Consider the following 21,732-nt stretch of genomic DNA (forward strand, 5'->3'; position numbering starts at 1 on the left):
GTCAGTTAGTACTATCATCATTATACTCATTTTACAAATGAGCAAATTGTGAGTAAATTTATGAGTAAATTGTGAAATGAAAGCTTTAAATAAGTAGCCTGAGGTCACATATGGGATTCCCTGGTGGCTCAGTCAGTAAAGAACCTGCCTGTAATGCAGGAGACCCAACTTTGATCCTTGGGTTGGGGAGATCTCCTAGAGAAGGAAATTTGCCTGGGAAATCCCATGGACAGAGAAGAGTGGCAGGCTATAATCCATGGAGTTGCAAGAGTCAGACACAACTTAGCAACTAAACCACCACTACCACCAAGATCATATAGCCAGTGCTAAGCTGGGATTTTACCCCAGGCACCTTGATCCCAGTATACTCATAACAGTGTTATAACTGAAAGACCTCTCAGCTCAGTTCAGTTCAGTTCAGTCTCTCAGTCGTGTCCGACTCTTTGTGACCCCATGAATCACAGCACACCAGGCCTCCCTGTCCATCACCAACTCCCAGAGTTCACCCAGACTCATGTCCATCAAGTCAGTGATGCCATCCAACCATCTCATCCTCTGTCATCCCCTTCTCCTCCTGCCCCCAATCCCTCCCAGCATCAGGGTCTTTTCCAATGAGTCAACTCTTTGCATGAGGTGGCAAAAGTATTGGAGTTTCAGCTTCAGCATCAGTCCTTCCAAAGAAATCCCAGGGCTGATCTCCTTTAGAATGGACTGGTTGAATCTCCTTATTGTCCAAGGGACTCTCAAGAGTCTTCTCCAACACCACAGTTCAAAAGCATCAATTCTTCAGCGCTCCACTTTCTTCACAGTCCAACTCTCACATCCATACATGACCATGGGAAAAACCATAGCCTTGACTAGATGGACATTTGTTGGCAAAGAAATGTCTCTACTTTTTAATATGCTGTCTAGAACACACCAAAATGCAATAAGGGCAGTTAATACAAAATCAATTATGAAAGTCAAGAAGAACAAAAAGGAAATGTAACTGTACTACACTGATTCTACAGTGAATAACAATAAAACTACTGTTTATGGAATTTCAAATTTTAAAGTAAAGCTATAAACATTACCTGAAAGGTTTAAATTTTATAAAACAGAATATAAATGTGGTCAGTCTTGTCGATTTAAAAGTAGAGTACAGAAGACAGATTGAGAGATGAATGCTTTAGAAGAACTTAAGAAAAGGGCCAGGATATTAATAATGTCATCTTACTTTGGAGATATAAGTGGAGAGTTCAGAAAGAATTGAAGATATAATCTTTGTTAGATGGGAGACCTGCATTAGATCCCTGAGTCAGGAAGATCCCCCGGAGAAGGAAATGGCTACTCACTCCAGTATTCTTGCCTGAAGAATCCCCATGGACAGAGGAGCTTGGTGGGCTACAGTCTCTGCTGTGCTTGGTCACTCAGTCATATCCAACTCTTTTCAACCTCATGGACTGTAGCCTGCCAGGAGCCTCTCTTCATGGGGATTTTCCAGGCAAGAATACTGGAGTGGGTTGCTATGCCTTCTTTCAGGGGATCTTCCCAACTCAGAAATCAAACCCAGGTCTCCCACATTTCAGACAGATTCTTTACCATCTGAGCCACCAGGGAAGCCAAGAATACCAGAATGGGTAACCTATCCCTTCTCCATGGGAACTTCCTGACAGGAATGGAACCGGGGTCTCCTGCATTTCTGGTGGATTCTTCACCAGCTGAGCTACCAGGGCTACAGTCTATGGGGTCACAAAGAGTTAGACTTTACTGAGCAACTAACACTTTCATGGGGTGAATTGTGTCCCCCAAAAAAGATGTGTTAGGGTCCTAACCCTCCATACCTGTGAATATTTGGACATGAGGTCTTTATGGAGATAATGATAAATTAAATGATACCATTAGGGTGGGTTCCAATTCAAAACGACCAGTGCCCTTATGAAAAGGACAAATTTGGACACAGACTCAATATGCACAGAAGGAAGACAATGTGAAGAGACACAGAAAAAGGGGCTCATTTATAAGCCACAGGGATATGCCTGGAACACTTTCTCCGCTCACAGCCACCAGAAGGAACCAACCTGCTGACACCTTGCTATCAAATATTTAGCCTCCAGAATGCTGAGAAAATAAAATTTTGTTGCTTTTGTCATCCATTTTGTTGTACATTATTGTGGCAGCCACGGCAAACTAATAGAACCATATAGGTTAAAATTATACATTTCCTGGTGGCCCTAGTGGTAAAGAATTTGCCTTCAAATGTAGGAGACAGACGAGTCGTGGAGTCAATTCCTGGGTCAGGAAGATCCTCCAGAGTAGGAAATGGCACTCCACTCCAGTATTCTTGCCTGGAAAATTCCATGGACAGAGGAGCCTGGCGGGCTACAGTCCATAGGGCTGCAAAGAGTAGGACACAACTGAGCTACTGAGCACCATTCAATAGAGAACCTGAAAAATATGTAGAGTCTAGTGGAGAAAGGAAGGAAAAGGAGAAAGTGCTTTGTATTCACTTCATCTTTTTCTATCAAAGCAAAAAGCCAAGTGAGAATATCTAAAATTGATGAGGGGGAAAAAAAAAAGCAACTTTAAGCACATGTTTAGAGAGATGGGAATAGCTTTCTCTGTTACTAGAAACCAACTCAATTAATTTCCACTGGAGATGAGATGGGGGTAGGAAAGGCTGGGGCAGAGAATAGTTAGTTGCTTTTCATTAAAAGCCTTTCTGTAAGAATATATTTTAAATCATGGTATATATTAATTTAGTCAAGGCTATGGTTTTCCCTGTGGTCATGTATGGATGTGAGAGTTGGAATCTGAAGAAGGCTGAGCGCCAGAGAATTGATGCTTTTGAACTGTGGTGTTGGAGAAGACTCTTGAGAGTCCCTTGAACTGCAAGGAGATCCAATCAGTCCATTCTGAAGGAGATCAGCCCTGGGATTTCTTTGGAAGGAATGATGCTAAAGCTGAAACTCCAGTACTTTGGCCACCTCATGCAAAGAGTTGACTCATTGGAAAAGACTCTGATGCTGGGAGGGATTGGGGGCAGGAGCAGAAGGGGACGACAGAGGATGAGATGGCTAGATGGCATCACTGACTCGATGGACGTGAGTCTGAGTGAAGTCTGGGAGTTGGTGATGGACAGGGAGGCCTGGCGTGCTGTGATTCATGGGGTCGCAAAGAGTCGGACACGACTGAGCAACTGATCTGATCTGATATATTAATTTAACTAGTTTTTAAATGAATTAAAGATAATATTCACTTCAGTTTTGGGGGGAGAGTCAACATTTAAGATCAAATTCTATGTAACCAAGTGTCCATCTTTGTAAATGAGATCTCCACTCTATGTACAAATAGAAGTTATATCTTTCAGTCTATCGAACCTGAAACCTCTCAGAAACTCCAAAGTACGTGATACAATTTGCCCCCAAGTCAGGGGAAATCCCAGACAAGTAAGACTCTAAAGTCACAAATATCTTTAAAATGAACAGTTAGTGTCATTGTTGAATGCTTAGATCTTATGAATCATAGTAAAAACCGAAGTAATCTCATAATCTTCAGCCTGCAATATGCTGAAGCAGTTGGAACAGAATAAAATAAAACAATTTTTGGGAACATACACAGGGAGTAGATGCAGTAGTATGTAAGGTAAAATGGCATGAGAAGCCAATTTCATGTATCCTATCCTATAATTTAATCATACATTATTCAACTTCCCACCCATAGTAGGAATGCAGCCTGAAGGATTAATGGGATCAGTGTTTAAAGATTAATGGAACTATGTCAAAAGGACGCAGGAACAGGCTTGCCAGGGCCTCCCATTGGCCAAATGCAGGAATATATGAGCATCAAACAGAATGACAGTGATGAATTACAATGCACATAGTTTTGTTAAAAGAAAACCATGAGTCCATTGTTATCATCAGAAAGAGGGAAAGTAGAAAGAGAAATAGCGAAGAATGTTCTTTACAGAAGAATGTGAAAAGATTTACCTTCTTTTTAAATGGAATATAAAAGGCTTATTTTGCTCTTAAATAGGAATATGTTTATAAAAACGCCAGTTCTTCAAATCCTCGTGATTTCAATCTATGAAGAAAGTGCAATTTAATACACATGGCTATGTGAATTCATAAGGGATTTGGCAACAAGGTATTGAGTTCTATCTTGAAAAATAAGCTGATAAGGACAACCTGAATAATTCTAAAATGTGTGTGTATGTGAGTGTGTAAGAGAGAAAGAGAGTACCTTAGATATTTTTATAAGAATACAGTGAGCAATCTATGAAACCAAATTGATTATAGAAATACACCTAGGATTTTATATATGATTAAATTTGTACTTAAAATTATGGAGGGGAAATAGAGTTTAGTAAGGGGAGTCAGGACAACGCCTAGCTATTAAAATTAAAAAAACAACAACTGGATTTCCTACTTCATTTCTGATTTCCAAATGAACTTTTAAACATTTAAAAAGTAGATAAACCATAATAATAATAGAATAGAATAACTGCGCTTCTTAGAAGATTGGTTGGAGCAATGTAGCCAGCGTTCTTATCTGCAAGTAATAGGAAATAAGTGGTTGGCTGAAGTTATTGGAGGATGTATGAAAACTTAGAATCACTGAATGGGCTAGAGGAGCAAGAACAGAGGAAGAGCAGACAGACAAAGCAAAGGCTCGCTCGCTCTACAGAGGTCTACCTGTGAGCTCTCCACTGCCACCGCCTTGAGCATCACTGGGCTACAGGCACATGGCATGCCTTCTCCCATGAGCACTATCGCCACAATGACTATGAGCTACAAGCACTGCCATAGCAGCTCCTTTTCCAGATTCATGTGTTTACTTCACTGGCTTCTGATACAACGTTCTGGGCAAGAGACTCAAATTGAATAAACCTAGATTAAGGTGATGTTACCAAGATAGCAACAGAGGTCGTTCCCAACTGAGGGCCCTCTCATAAGAGGACCAACTTACAACTCCATAGACAAGGCACCCTTGTGAAAATCCTCAAACCTGGGGGTGAATCTGGAGCATGCTGCTGGACCACAGGGACACTGAAAGACCACATTAGAAGGGAAAGAGTGGAGGTTTCGCTGATCTCATCACCCCCTTCCAGGCCAGCACAGTTAGAGAAGATGGTAATTATATTTGATCTGAAAGGATAGTAGCAGATGACCAAGAGGGAAAAGTCATCCCAAGCAGGCAACAACATGTACAAAACATAGAGAAATATCACTGGAGAAAAAGCAGTTAGATGTGACGAGGTTAGGAGATGAATGGAGTAAGAGAAAATTGGCATGGCATCAAAGGAGACTGAAAAAAGCAATTTGTTGTCTAGGAGGCTATTTTAGCTTCTAAACCAGTGTACACAGAATTGTCTGGAGAATTTATTGAAACACAGATTGTTGGGTCCTTGTATACAGATTTAGAGCAGGTCTGGGTGTGGGCCCAAGAAATTACATTTCCAAAGAAAGACTGATGCTGCTGTTTCAGGTCCATATTTTGAGAGCCCCTGCTCTATACATTTTCAATGCTCTAAAAATTTAAACAGGAGGTTAAAGTAAGAAAGCATTTATTTCTGAAAGATTTCTCTAGTGTCAGATTGTGGAAAGGATGTTCTAAGGGTATTAAGCAGAGAGATTAATTTGAAGTCCTGTGCCAATGGTCTGAATGAGAGAAGATTAGGATCTGAATTTGATCTGTTCTTGAGGGGTATATAATAGAGGATAAAATTTTGATACATATAGGAGTGAATAAAGATACGCAAACCATGACATGATGATCAACTTGGCATGGGAATGAGAGAAAGGACACAGAAGAAAATAACCACAGATTTCTAGGCTTCCATAACTGGGTGATTTCTATTACCCTTAATTAGAAGATATAAAGCAACATATGATATAGATAGATAGATATTGAGTACATGTATACATACATGAATATATATGTAATAGATACAACTGATGAATAGAAAGATATAGTTAGATGTGATAAGAAGGAATACTAGAATTTTGGCCCTGTGTATTTTTAGCATTTGAGCTTAGGGTACCTGTAGATTAATTTCCATTTATGTATGATATCCTTTAAGTCAGTTTGTCAAAAGATCAAAGAGTTATAAAATATTAACTGTGGGTGCTCAATAAATGGGGGCTGGGGGTAGGGAAAACGCATAGTTACTAGTTAATAGACATAAATTCTTAATTGTGAAAGACAAATTAGATATAGAGATCTACTCTACAACATTGACCCTGTAGTTAACAATATTACACTGTACACCTAAAATTTTTCATGTTAAGTGTTCTTACCAGGATAAAATAAAGCTAAAAAGAAAGGAAGGAAGAAAAATACTAGAAAGAAAGGTATAAACTGCAAGGTATAAACTGGGTAAATCAAACTGTAAAGTCACCCAACCATTGAACACCAGTAAATTAATACTGTAGCACAATCTTGTGAAATATCAATATCCGTTTCAGGCTCCCTGTGCTATAGGTTGGTCCTTTCTCTCCACCACTCCTGTCTCCCTACCCACCTCCACCCTAATTCTGGTAGAAAAGCTATATGGGCATAGATTGCTATGGAGACAGCTCAAATCTAAGAATAAAAGACTACTGTTTAATGGAGACATAATCAGCAATGTGAAATCAGCAAAAATGAGTTGGCTCTCATCCCCAGAAAGGTTGCTCAAAGAAGAAGAGTCTGTGTGAAGGAGAGTGAAAGCCGCGTGCCTGCCCTCCCCAACTTAGTGACAATGGAGGTCTGGGGAGGAACTGGGAAGCTCTCCCTTAACTTTTGGGGAGGATGCTCAAAGTGAACCTCACATTGCTTCACTTCTCAGGCTTGCAGAATGGTGAGACATGCAGAGACGATCCAGTCAGTGTTGTTTGGGTCTAGGGGAGAAGAGCAGAGCAGCACAAGAGTAGCATGGCCAAGTGGGAGATGGCCAAGTCAGGCTCCGCTTTCCAGGAAGCTAGGTCTGTCAACTTTCCCATGGCTTTCAGATCTTTTCACAGGTGAAGGGGGTGCCTCTGAAGTAGGCTAAAACCCTGAACTAGCCCACAGCACTTCAGGAAGCCATGGGAAGAACCCCGCTGCTGACAAGAAACAGAAGCAGCTCTTCGTCTGTGGTAGCATCCACCCAGGAAGCTGACAGGTGTCTGGCTGAGTGCCAGAAGCTCATGTAAAGTCAGATGTTTTCTGGGCCATGCAAGAGAGACTACAGTGGGTGCAGGCATCTGGGTAACAAGCCCAGGTCTCAGGGAGCTGGGAACTGAATAGTGAAAGGAAGTAGACTCAAAAACATATGTACTTGAGGTAGAAGTTTTATCTGAGGCTGTGGTCTGAGACTTTGCCATTGCTGAGCTCAAATAGGTGCTTCTAAAGGAATTGAGATCTGTGAGCAAAATTGAACATTTATTATGCGGCACTTCACACCTGTGATAGTGCTGTCTCCTGTGAATTTTTCTCCCTTCCCATTTGGCCCTTTGAATTATTGCTTTTAACTGGAGTCATCAGCTCACCTCCTGAAAATAGGGCGATACTTTACATCTTTTTCACCTCTTGTCCTTACTGCAATGCTTACCTGGAGTTTGTTCTCAAGACATCTACTAAATGCATATGAAAAAGACAATAGAACAGAGTCTAGGTGCACTCACATCTCCACAAATGACCCAGTATCTTTCCTTTTTATGGCTGAGTAATATCCCATTGTACATATGTGCCATATCTTCTTTATCCATTCATCTGCCATGTGTAAACAGCTAGGGGAAATCTGTTGTATAGTGCAGGAAGCTCAGTTCAGTGCTTTGTGATGACCTGGATGGATGGGATGGGGGTGGGGTGGAACTGGAGAGGGGGGCACAGATATATATGTACACACAGCTAACTCATGTAGAGCCAGAAACTAACACAACATTGTGAAGCACCTATATCCCAATTAAAAAAAAAAAAAAAAGACTAGGTAACAAGAAAAGAAAGTCTTCTCCAAGTACAAGTTAGTACAAAAGCTGGTTCAAAAGCTGAGTGTGATGTCTCCATTCACTGACAGGACTGACTTTGCCAGCTGAGCTGACTACAGAAGATTTTGTCTTTCTTCCTCAGTATACTATTTATATACTCAGAAAGCTGCTCCTTATAGAAACCAAAAAACTTTTTTTCTTCTCAATTAAAGAATTGTTATTTGGTGGAGGATATGAATAAATGCATTCCCCCTGCTAGGACCTCTAAAAATCATTAGATTTTTTTAAACAAGTATAATTTGAATTTAGAACTAGTCAGAATTTGGTTAAATCAACACCTTGCTGGTTGCTGCAAATTTTACTTTTAGGAAATACCAAAAGGGTTAGTTAGTTATGATGTGTATAAATGAATGCTTTCTCTGTAATCTGTTGAAACAAAAACATTTCCTCATGATTCACCAGTCAGATGAGACTTGCTGCAAGCCAAATAGTGTTTTGGTCTCAATAAAAAATAATTATAATTTAGTAAAAACATCTGATAATTTAAACAAGCTGAGCACCACCAGCAAACACATGAGACCTCAGTACACAGTTCTTTTTTCCAAAACATCAGATTGAGAAAATGATAAATATGAAGCATAGAATACAAAATACTTCATCGTGTAGTTTGCAGATGTATATCACCCAACCCACATTTACAAACAGCCCACAGAAAACACTTTCAGTGTCCTGCATTACTAAGAAAGCTTTGAAAAAATACTTTTAGAATACATTAGAAACAAAGGAATTCCAAACAGAGTCCAAATATCAATGGATTCCAGCTGCTTTTATGTTGATGGCTAATATATCAGGGATAGTAAGTTCCGGCAGTTACAGCAGGATTCTAAATTCTAATATCTGACTTGGGTTCTATCCCGGGTCTTTCCTGTGACCTAGAGTGTCATCTGGGACAAGTCATTCACCTCTCATGAGATTCCTTATTATTTAAGAATGTCTCATGTTTACTAGCATTTTGACAATGTTAGAACTGCAAGGAAGTCTTCCACAGTCCTGGAGATGAGCCCTTCTCCTGTCTTATAAGTTGGCTCTTTCATACACAAATTTTATTGGACATCATGTTTAATGAATCTTGGACTCTTAGAAAAGGAAGAGGTTTGGAGGCAAGGGAGTTCAGGACAAACATGTCATAGATCGTTTAGAATTCTCATACTCAAGAAGCAAACTGATAAGACTAAATATTCTAGAGGCAGAGAGCTAAAGAGGAAACCAGATGTCCTAATTCTTTTCACTATAGCTTTATACCTTTTTGAATTGGCGGAGGGTGTACACAATTTAAGATTGAAACAGGGATAGAAGCTTAGAATCAACTGGTCAACTCAATCATGATGAAATAAAACCTGTATTTACTATTTGCTAGTTCTAGAACCTTAGTCATTTAAGCTCACTGATCAGTCATCTTTCTTCATAAAGTAGTTATGACAGTTCTTAATTCACACAGATATTGTGAATGAGTCAACGTATATGAAAAGATTGACTAACTTAGGATTGATACATGAGAAGACATAATTCATTCCTTGCATCGAAGTATTAGTTATTCTCCCTCTCTCCCTTCCCACTCACTCCAACCCATCATTTCTTCCCACCTCTAAGCACTTTTCCCTATTTTTACCAAAATCCTACTGTCAGTAAGAATCCAAACCACTGTGCTACTATCATTAAGCTCATACTTCATATCCAATCAATATCTAAGTTCTGCAAAATTGTTTTTCTTGACTTTCCTCCACTCCCTCCTCATGAGTTTAATAGAGGTGTTCATTTCATGACAGCAGCTGAGTACAGAGGAAACAAGGTCAAGAATTCAGATGTATAAGTCCAAAAAGATTATGAAACTGGTGTTGAAATCAGGAGTCAGAGTAGACCCCCAAAATTAACAACACAGACAGAATGATGAACTCAAGAAGCAGCAGGACAGGAAGATTAATGAGAAGGTCACCTGGGTGAATCCTTGAGAAAAAGAGCTCATTGCAGGTGTGGATAACCTCCACTTAAAGTGCCAATACCAAAGCAGAGCAAACAGAAAGATCTTTGAAGGTTAGAATTCTGTGTATTTTATTCACCGTATCCATAGTATGTATTTATGAAAGTGAATTGAACTGACCCTAAGAACTGTTTAACATACTGGATTCAGGAGAACTATGACTTCTAAACTCTGTTTCCTATTTTCCTCCTCCTTCAATAACTCATTCAATAAATATTCATTATGATATGCCAGCATATCATTTGAAGGACTGAAAATGATGAAAAAGAAACATGAGGAGGCAACAGAGAATTCTTTCTTCCTAACCTTATTTTTAATGCATTTATTCCATTTTTGTTCCTAACCTTTTCATGCATGCCTTAAATTTTTAGAAAAGATGATCTTGTGGTTGCTCGTGGGCATGTCCTCTGACTTATGTAGAGAGATAGGATTCCAGCTTGTGGGGTACGGTGAGAACCACAAAATCTAGGGATGGGAAAGCTTCTGCCAAGGGATAGGATCCTAGGATAAATCCAGCCTAAGCCTTACCATTTCAGAGGTGTAGCTTCCTGGGGCCCCTATTGATCTGATGAAATATCTCAAGCTTTCTGGGGACAAACAAGTGGGGGGAAATTGCATGCAGAGCATCTTCCAGAAGTTAGTATGTCCCTAAGTAGTTTAATACTGGCTTAGGGATTCATTACTCTTGGGCTTCCCTGGTGGCTCATATGGTAGAGAATCCACCTGCAATGTGGGAGACCTGGGTTTGATCCCTGGGTGGGGAAGATCCCCTGGAGAAGGGAAAGGCTACCTGTTGGGGGCCAGCGTGAGGCACTCCGCCCGTGGCAAAGGTCATAAGGAAGGAGGCTCGACATACGCAAAGGCGGGATCGAGCCTCAGGAGTCCCCCTGGAAATCCTCGAGCATCTACCCCCATAACCAGAGCCTGCCTACTTTACTACTTTGTACTTTCACCTAAACCTCTGACTTTACAGGGGGCTGTCCCCCACCACCTCTTTCGGAGAAGGAGTTAACTTAGAGCTCCAGTTAATAAAAATTCCTGGGCGTGATAGGAGTGTTTCAACCTACAAACTCCTCTGAAGGGTCTTTAGCCTGCCTGACAGGCTTGTCCGGCCACATGTGATTGCTCACAGCCTCCCAACCGTGAGAGGCACGAGATGCTTTAAACCTTCTAAAAACAGGTTCTTTAGAGAAGTTAGAAAACTATTAGTATAAGTATAGTGGGCTGATTAGAAATTGTATTGGTGAAGGGTTTTTCATTTGTTGAGCCAATGTTTGTTGCTAAGACTCCACATCCCCTGCCCTTACACACATTAATGAATATATAGAAGAAATAAGTATTAACCTTTGATATTAATCATGTTAGACCTTAGGCTAAGTAAATTCTTTCCTTAACTAAAATCCACTACACCCTCACCCTATAGGAATGTAACTTTATTTGGGTGGCATCTGTTTTAAGAATAATCACCCCTGGAGAAATAAGTGTCCTGGTTGACTGACCGCTGTCACAAGGAGAGGGTCATAAATTGTCAGCAGGCCCCCTGGCCAGAAGATGATGTAACACCCCTAAGACCTCTGTATACATTTGTATGAAGCACCTGACTTTGATAAAAGTCAGGACTGCTGACCCTGCGTGACTTTTGCGTGACTTTATACATCTCAGTGTATAAAAGTAGACCATGGAAAATAAAGAATTGGGATCAGTTCCTCGAAAGACTGGTCTCCCCATGTCTCTCTCTCTCTCAAACTCTGGCTGAGTCTCCATCTGGAGCGCAGAACCCACCATGCTTACTAATTATGCCTGGGCTTCTAAGATCCGACTGGGGAGGCCTCAGTGTCTCCTCTCCTTCGGGAGAACGGAAGGACGCCTGCGGCCTATGTAAGTGGTGCAAACTTCTTGTCTTGAAGTTTTCTTGGTCTCCCGCGTAAACCAAGCTACTCAGCCTCTTTTCTCCACTGAATTTTCCTGCTGAACTATCCTTATTCTATTACTCTTTACATCTCTAATTAATATCTAATTGAAGCTATTGTATCCTGATCCTCGCTGACGCCCTCCCCGCTTCGAACTCCCTGGATCAGCTGGGGCTGGACCCCGGCAGCTACCCACTCCAGTATTCTGGCTTGGAGAATTCCATGGACAGAGGAGCCTCACAGTCCAAGGGGTTGCAAAGAGTCAGACACGACTGAGTGAATAGACTACTTCACTTTCAAGTAGTCTATTTCCTAGACTTTTTTTCCTTTTTAATAAATTTTATTTCTTTATTTTTAGTGTCATCTGTGCTGGGTCTTCGTTGCTGCATCGGCTTTTGTGCGGTTGTGGTAGGCAGGGCCTACTCTCTAGTTGCGGTGAGTGGGCTTCTCATCGCTGTGCTTCTCTGTTGTGGAGTACAGGCTCAGTAATTGTGGCACATGGGCTTAGCTACTCTGTGGCATGTGGCATCTTCCTGGATCAGAGACTGAACCAGTGTCTCTTGCATGGGTAGGCACATTTTTTACCACTGAGGCACCAAGAAAGCCTGGGGTCGCAAAGAGTAGGATGTGACTGAAGCGACTTAGCACGCACACACCTCACTGAACAATAAAAAAATTGAAAGTGAAGTCATTCAGTCGTGTCCGACTCTTTGCGACCCCATGGACTGTAGCCTACCAGCTCCTCCGTCCATGGGATTTTCCAGGCGAGAGTATTGGAGTGGGTTTCCATTTCCTTCTCCAGAGGATATTCCTGACCCAGGGATCAAACCTGGGTCTCCTGCATTTCAGGCAAATGCTTTATGTCTGAGCCACCAGGGAATACCATCTCAATGTCTTCTGTTTAATTAGTCTCTTTCTCTTTTCAATTTAAAGCAGTCTTTTGTAACTCTATCTTCCCCACCCCCGCTTACCCTTCCAGATGATGTCTGGCAGTGTGTGGGAAGTCGGGTTAAGAGTCCTTGTGACAGTGAGTGAAGGGTAGAAACAAACCCTGATCCCAGTGTTCTTCTCTGGATCCTCTGTGGTGAGCACTATGCAGCAATTAATCTAGTTTGCTCTCTGGAGTGATGAGTAGTGGAAGGGAACTGGTCAGGCCTGGATTTTTAGATTTTGGAGGGAGGTGGATTCTGTGGTCCTGGCCAATTGACTGTCCACTTGCAAGTTCTCACACATGGAACTTTCTTTGTCCTCAACTCAGACTCCTAACAGTCTGCCATCTCCCTTAACTCTCTGTACCTTCTCATCAGGCAGTCAGTAAATGTTAAATTCCATGATTTTCCAGAAGCCTTATCTCAGGCTCATAGGCAGCCACTTCCTGCCACCAACACCGAATTAAGGTTTCCCATGTCAGGCTGAACATGGCTGCCAAGGGAGGGGATATTCTAGAGAACATTACTTTATTGTGTTACGATTTGACTTTTCTGCCCTTTCTCTGTCCCTCTTCTTACATGATCCACAAGAGAAAGGGTGAGATTTTCCTGTTGTCTGAAAGGAGTTTTCTACAGTCTTAATTACTGACAAAGTGCAGAGAGAGAAAACGGCATACCACCAGGAAAAATAAATTAGGAAGTACTGAACGTGCAAAACTGAAATCACCCTACAGCACACACCGTCTCTAACACTCACTTGGCATCTATTGTAATAGATTGCTCTTTTTGGAAGCCACTGAGCACATGAATTTATTAGATGGGAATTGTCAGATGATTCTATTATTCAGGATTCAAGATAAGGAGTCTTTGAGGCTTCATTTAGTTATTTTCTTTAACTTGATCAGTAGAATTCATATCTGCAATGTTAATCCTACACGAAAAACCAAAACACAGAACTTATCATGATGGTTAGACAGGATCCTTAATTTAAAACACACACTTGGATAGCTTAAATTAGAGTAACATGGAAGCAATAAAAGAGTAAATATTTCCTGACCAAAAATAAAGCGTAAAATTTTCAAACAATGTCCTTGAGACAGTTATCTAGTCTAAGCTGAGATGGGAATGGCCAAAAGGGAGATATGGGTAGAAGTAAAGGAATTGTGCTCTTATACAAGATTTGTGATGGAAAATACAAAGGACCCAATTACTATGATTTAAGGATATTGTTACAAATAGGCACAGACTAGGCATAAAAGTGTTGGTGGTGATGTATAGTATCTGACCAACACGAATGAGATGCATTAAAAAATGAAAAGTTACCCAGGAAGTTTTCCACAGCTGCAGGCCAATATAAATTTGTAACTCTGCTAAACTCTCTTCTGAAAACAAAACATTAAAAACAATCCCTCAATAAACTCCATAAGTTTAGGTTAGTTGTTAATTTCAAATATATTTTTTTGCTCAAAATACCTATCTACCTCTGTGCCCTCTTTCCTGTTTTAAGTCTAATAGTTCAATATGTCATGAACCTCTCAAAAGCCTCTGCCTTCTCCTTCAGGAAGTCTCCATATTTGGCTCCACTATCTATCAAGGAATCACATGTAGTAAGTTAATTACTCTTTGAGGAAACATTGAATTATAACTATTGTAAATACTGCATTCAGCCACCCACCAGTCACTAGCAGAACTCTATTCTAAATGAAACTAATCTTTGGCTGGGTTTTCATCAGGAAAATTCACAAAAGCATACTAACTTTAGAAGTTGTCAGATGAGGAAGTGGTTCAAAAATTAGAGAAACTCCTCTTCTCTCTTATATTGAAGCAGAAGAAGATTAAAAAAGGCCAACTGAGTGCAGAGAGAAAGTAATCTTGGAATACATTTAAAGACAATTAGGATTTAACTCAAAACTTGTCTACTGATTAATGTTTTATAGTTGTTCTTCATTATTTCCTTACTTCATTTAAAATCATTGGGTTAGTCCGGGTCAGAAATAGAAGGTTAATTTTAGTTGGACAAGACCAAAAATTGATATGGTTCATCCCACAATATTCTTTCTTTTCTTTTCCTTTTCAGAAAATCCCTCCCCTAACTAACCATGCTTCTGACTTCTCCTTTTTTCCATGTATGCTGCTGCTGCTGCTAAGTCCCGTAAGTCGTGTCCAACTCTGTGCGACCCCATAGACGGAAGCCCACCAGGCTCCTCTGTCCCTGGGATTCTCCAGGCAAGAACACTGGAGTGGGTTGCCATTTCCTTCTCCAATGCGTGAAAGTGAAAAGTGAAAGTGAAGTCACTCGGTCGTGTCCATGTATATTGTTCCATGTATAAATGAACCATATAGTAAAGCAGTGGAATAAATCTAACTTTATTATTTGTCCTCAAGATTTCTTTATCTATCTAGATCCTTTGGAATTACATATATCTTCAAATCACTATGGGCTTCCCTGGTGGCTCAGTGGTAAAAAATCTGCCTGCAATGCAGGAGACGCAGGTTTGATCCCTGGGTTGGGAGAGCCCCTGGAGGAGGAAATGGCAAACTACTCTAGTGTTCTTGCCTAGAGAATCCCATGGACAGAGGAGCCCAACAGGCTATAGAAGAGACTTAGTTCTTCTGAAGAGACTTAGCAAGTATGCAAACCAGTACATCAGTTTCTACAGAGAATGCTGGGAATTATCAGCATTATGTTGAATCAAATTGATCCTGTAACAATACTGATTCTTCCAAATTATTTCTTTAGGTCTTTTTTAAGTTTCTGTCAGTAATATTTTGCAGTTTCCAGGGTAAAGATGTAACAATTTTCTCTATATTTTCCCAAGGATTTGATGTTTTTTCATGGTACAGTAAGTGGTTTTATTTTTAAACATTCTTTCCCTAGTCGTATATTGATAGCGTATAGAAACACATGTTTTCTATTGGTCTTGTACCCTACAACCTTATGAAATTTTTACTTGTGATAGTACCTTGTTTGAAGAGTATTTTTGACTTTTTACATATATAATTATGTGGTCTGCAAATAAATACAGTTTACTTCATCTTTTATTCATTTCTATATTTATTATTTCTTTTACTTTCTTTTTAATTGAAGTATAGTTGGTCTATAATGTTATGTTAGTTTCTAGGGTATATAAAAGCAATATTATGTATTATTATATAATTTATATTAATTCATAATATAATATTAATGTTATATTATATTTGTTATTAACATATATATATATCCCTTAAAATATTGTTAAATTGAATCTAGGAACATATAAATGGAATAAACTTCACTTGGTCATAATATATACATATTATATACATGTAGTAATATGTACAGTAGGTTATATTAGGAAGATACCCTGGAGAAGCAATTGGCTTCTCCATTCCAGGGGATCTTCCCAACCTAGGGATTGAACACAGATCTCCTGCATTGCAGGCAGATTCTTTACCATCTGAGCCCCTTGGGAAGTCCAAGAATATTGGAGAGGGTAGCCTATCCCTTCTCCAGGTCATATGTTCAATTTAGCAATATTTTAAAGGGATTTTTCTATCTAAAATCATAAGGTTGTTAGCCTGCAATGTTTTTTTCTTGTAATATTTTATTCAGTTTTTACCATCAGAGTTATGCTAGCCTCATAGCTGAAAAGATTTTCCCTTCTGTCTTTGAAAATGTTTACTAGTGATATATTTTTTTTCTTTAACAAACTCACTTGGGCCTGGAGCTTTCTTCAATGAATTATTTGTTTTTTTCAAACCAATATTTTGTTTTGTCATGTATTATCTACAACATATGAAAAAAGTGAAAAAAAAGTGGAAGTGTTAGTCCCTCAGTGGTGTCTGACTTTTTGTGATCCCCATGGACTATAGCCTGCCAGGCTCCTCTGTCCATGGATTCTCCAGGCAAAGAATACTGGAGTAGGTAGCCATTCCCTTCTCCAGGGTATCTTCACTACCCAGGAATTGAACTGAGTCTCCTGTATTGCAGGCATATTACAACTGAGCCACCAGAATATAATTTTTCCATTTCATTTTCTATTAGTTTTACAAAATGAATACAATGAATTTGCTCATCTAACTGTTGAGTTTATTAGGAAAAAGTTGTTAATAATAGCTCCTAGTTTCTTTTTATGGAGAAGGAAATGGCAACCCACTCCAGTGTTTTTACCTGGAGAATCCCAGGGACTGGGGAGCCTAGTGGGCTGCCGTCTATGGGACAGGACAGCTATGGGACATCTATGCCGTCTATGGGACACTACTGAAGCAACTTAGCAGCAGCAACAGTTTCATTTTAAATACGTATAATCTATAGTGAGGTCCAAGGAGATCCAACCAGTACATTCTAAAGGAGATTGGTCCTGGGTATTCATTGGAAGGACTGATGCTAAAGCTGAAACTCCAATACTTTGGCCACCTCATGTGAAGAGTTGACTCATTGGAAAAGTCTCTGATGCTGGGAGTGATTGAGGGCAGGAGGAGAAGGGGACGACAGAGGATGAGATGGCTGGATGGCATCACTGACTCGATGGATATGAGTTTGGGTGAACTCCAGGAGTTGGTGATGGACAGGGAGGCCTGGCGTGCTGCAATTCATGGGGTCGCAAAGAGTCGGACACGACTGAGCGACTGAACTGAACTGATAGTGAGGTCCATCTTTCAATATAGACAAATATTTACATTGTCACTCTCTCTTCCTTGATCACTCATGCTGTATCAATATTTTCAAAGAATCAACTTTTGTTTTCATAGTTGTTTTTAATTTTCTCAACTGTCATATTTTAATTTAGTTGCTTTTTTTTTCTTATTATTCCCTTTCTACTTATGGAACTTAAGTGTCTCTTTTTATAGCTCCATGGTGTATTTAGAAAATCAGATCACTGATTTTAGATTTATACACTTTATCATATATGCACTAAAAACCATAAACTTCCCACTAAATATTGATCTAACTGTATCCAGCAAATTTTGACATGTGTTTTCATTATCATCCATTTAAATGTTTTTTAAGTTTCTCTTGGAATTTTTTCTTTGACCTGTGTAGTATTTAGAAGTGTGTTTTTAAATTTCCAAATACTTGGAAATTTTCTAGTTATCTTTTAGATTCTAGTTTCATTGGTCTTAGAATATACATCAACATTTTTTCAATTCTTTGAAATTTGAAGGCTGCTTTATGAGCCAGCTTAGGTTTACTTTGGTGACTGTTCCATGAGCAAGTGAAAAGACTATATACTGGATACAAAGCGTTCTCTTCATGTCAGTTAGATCAATTCAGTTAAAATTTTTGTTCAGATTCTTAAGGACATTTACCTATCAATTACAGAGATATGAGTTTTTCAAGTAGAATTTTCACATATATCCTTTATTTCTTTCAATTACTCATTTTTAATAAATATGTGTTATTCAATACATACATATTTAGAGTTTTTATATTTTCTTGTTGAAGTTCCCTTTCATCATTATGAGTAACCTTTTTATGATAGTGTTGCTTATCTTTAAGTCTATTTGCCCGATATTAATGTAGTTTCATCAGCTTTCTTATGATTTGTGTTTCCACGATGTATAGCCTTCTTTCATAATTTTACATTCAGTGTATATGTCTTTATATTTAAAATGTCTCTGCTTTAAAGAGCATATATTTGGATATTTTCTAATTTATCTCTTAAATCTATGCCTTCAAACTGGAGTGTTTATTTTATTTACATTTAATATGTTTACTAGAAGAGCTGAGTTACAATTTACCACCTTACTAATTTGGTCAATGATCGCTGAGAAAGGCTTCCTCAGCAATCAATGCAAAGAAATAGAGGAAAACAATAGAATGGGAAAGTCTAGAGATACCTTCAAGAACATTGGAGATACCAAGGGAACATTTCATGCAATGATGGGCATAATAAAGGACAGAAATGATATGGACCTAACAGAAGCAGAAGATACTAAGAAGAGATGGCAAGAAAACACAGAAGAACTATACAAAAAAGATCTTCACGAACCAGATAATCATGATGGTGTAATCACCAACCAGGAGCCAGACATCCTGGAATCTTAAGTCAAGTGGGCCTTAGGAAGCATCACTACGAACAAAGCTAGTGGAGGTGATGGAATTCCAATCAAGGTATTCCAAATCCTGAAAGATGATGCTGTGAAAGTGCTGCACTCAATATGCCAGCAAATTTGGAAAACTCAGCAGTGGCCACAGGACTGGAAAAGGTCAGTTTTCATTCCAATTCCAAAGAAAGGCCATGCCAAAGAATGCTCAAACTACCACACAATTGCACTCTTCTCACATGCTAGCAAAGTAATGCTCAAAATTCTCCAAATCTTCAACAGTGTGTGAACCGTGAACTTCCAGATGTTCAAGCTGGTTTTAGAAAAGGCAGAGGAACCAGAGACCAAATTGCCAACATCTGTTGGGTCATCGAAAAAGCAAGAAAGTTCCAGAAAAACATCTATTTCGGCTTTATTGACTATGCCAAGACCTTTGACTCTGTGGACCACAACAAACTCTAGAAAATTCTTCAAGAGATGGGAATACCAGACCACCTGACCTGCCTCTTGAGAAATCTGTATGCAGGTCAGGAAGCAACAGTTAGAACTGGACATGGAACAACAAACTGGTTCCAAATTGGGAGAGGAGTACGTCAAGGCTGTATATTGTCACCCTGCTTATTTAACTTATACTCAGAGTACATCATGAGAAATGCTGGGCTAGATGAAGCACAAGCTGGAATCAAGATTGGTTTTTCCAGCATTCATGTATGGATGTGAGAGTTGGACCATAAAGAAAGCTGAGGGCCAAAGAATTGCTGCTTTTGAAGTGTGGTATTGGAGAAGACTCTTCAGAGTCCCTTTGACTGCAAGGAGATCAAAACAGTCCATCCTAATGGAAATCAGTCCTGAATATTCACTGGAAGGATTGATGCTGAAGATGAAACTCCAATACTTTGGCCACCTGATGAGAAGAACTGACTCATTTGAAAACACCCTGATGCTGGGAAAGATTGAACGTGGGAGGAGAAGGGGACAACAGAGGATGAGATGATTGGGTGGCATCACCAACTCAATGGACGTGAGTTTGAGTGAACTCCAGGAGTCAGCGCTGGTTTCAAATGAGATTTAATGTATCTCTTTATATTTATCCTGACTTTCTATTGACCTGTCTCGACCTCCTGGTCCTTTTCTCTGCTCTGAAAAATCATATAAAATCTATTCAATGATTTCTTCATTTCATATGTTTTAATTTTCAGTTCTAGAATTTCTGCTTGGTTTAATACTAGATATTTGCTTCTCTGCTGAAATTTTCCTCCTGTTATCCATGTTCTCCATCTTTCCTCTACATGTTTTAACCACTTTGCAATAATTACTTTAAATTCCTTATCTGTATATTCCAAAATCAACGTAATCCATGAGTCAGGCTCTTGATATGGGTCACATTTCCCTGTTTATTTGTAAAACTCCTAATTTTTCTCATGTATGTCACATATTTTGTATAAAGAAACAGTATAGACTAAAGTATGTCTTTGTTTTGTTTTTTTTTTCCTGAGAGGAATTAATACTTTTCTCTGATGGGCAACAAGGGTAAAGGCTGATCATTTAGGTATAATTTGGGGCCAAAACTTTATTTTCAATTTATATCTGGTTTCAAATGACATTACAGTTATCCCACAGCATGTGCGAGGAGATTGCTTCTGCCATCCCTGTGTCCACCAAAATCCAGGAATGTTTAGACCCTTTATATAAAATTGCATAGCACGGTAAGCCCTCTGTATCCACAGGTTCCACATTCACAATAGGAAGGACAAACTGTATATAAATCTCTCTTTGCCTTTTAGCCCAACTCCTGGATTTTCCTTATTGCTTTCTGAAGGGCTCATTTCTTTAATCTTATTAGAACTTGAGCTGGGAGGAAATAGGTTAGTTTCAGTTCACCTCTAGATTAAATTTCAGTCTTGTATGTGATGCAGTATCTCCTTTTGCTCTCCTGATAATTTTCCACTGGGAAATCAACAAGATTCTCAGAGCATGAGAACTTTAAGAATTTATTTTGGCACTTGAGCTTCTCCAGGCTTCTATTGCACTAGGTCATGCTGTCAATCAAACTTTAACTCATTTCTCTTTGCCCAGAAAAGTCTCTCTGTTTAGGTATCTTCCTAGCTTCTGCCAGCACCAAGACTGGGCAACAGTGCCATGTATGAAGGTGGCTACCATTCTTTACTCTTTTCAGAAAGGCTTTTCTTTGCCTGTAATTTAGTTCATTTAGACTTCTAGTTATCCATTGTACCTTTTTAAAACTATATAATTTTTCATTTATCCATTGTTTTCTTGGTATTGTAATGGAAGTGATATTCATTTCGTCTTAAATGGAAGTGGAATCCACTGTTGTTTTTATTATTGAAAGAGATAATATCTACATATTGGAAGACATAACTTCTGTGAAGGAGCTATCAAACATAAAGGGGATGAGGCTGCCAATGAGGGAATATAGAGAGAAATATGCATATTAACTTTAAGGAATGTCTGTATGAGTGCAATGAAAAATCATCAGTGTTAATAAAATAATGGAATGGATTAGGGAAAAAATCAGCATAAGCATAAGTTAAAAACTGACAACTTGTTGGGAGAGTATTTTCACTACAAAAGAATAGGTAAGAGAATAGATGCCTGATAATTAATAGGGAAGCATAGAGAATCTTCAGAAATATTTTCACCAATGAAACTTTGAGGAGTTGCCAATGTTTTGTCCCAAAGGTTCAAAATTAGCTTGCTCCAATGTCTTTTGTTTGTCTTGAAAAATGAGCATTCCAACAGTTACAGGCTAAATTGTGTTCTCCAAAATTCATATTCTGATATCTCAACCTCTGATACTACAGATGGTGACTGTATTTGAAGATAGTCTTTAAAGAGATGAATAAGTTGAAATGAGGTATTTAGAGTGGACCTTCCTCAAT

Source organism: Bos taurus, chromosome 2 (assembly GCF_002263795.3).
Source record: "Bos taurus isolate L1 Dominette 01449 registration number 42190680 breed Hereford chromosome 2, ARS-UCD2.0, whole genome shotgun sequence".
Classification (NCBI taxonomy): Eukaryota; Metazoa; Chordata; class Mammalia; order Artiodactyla; family Bovidae; genus Bos; species Bos taurus.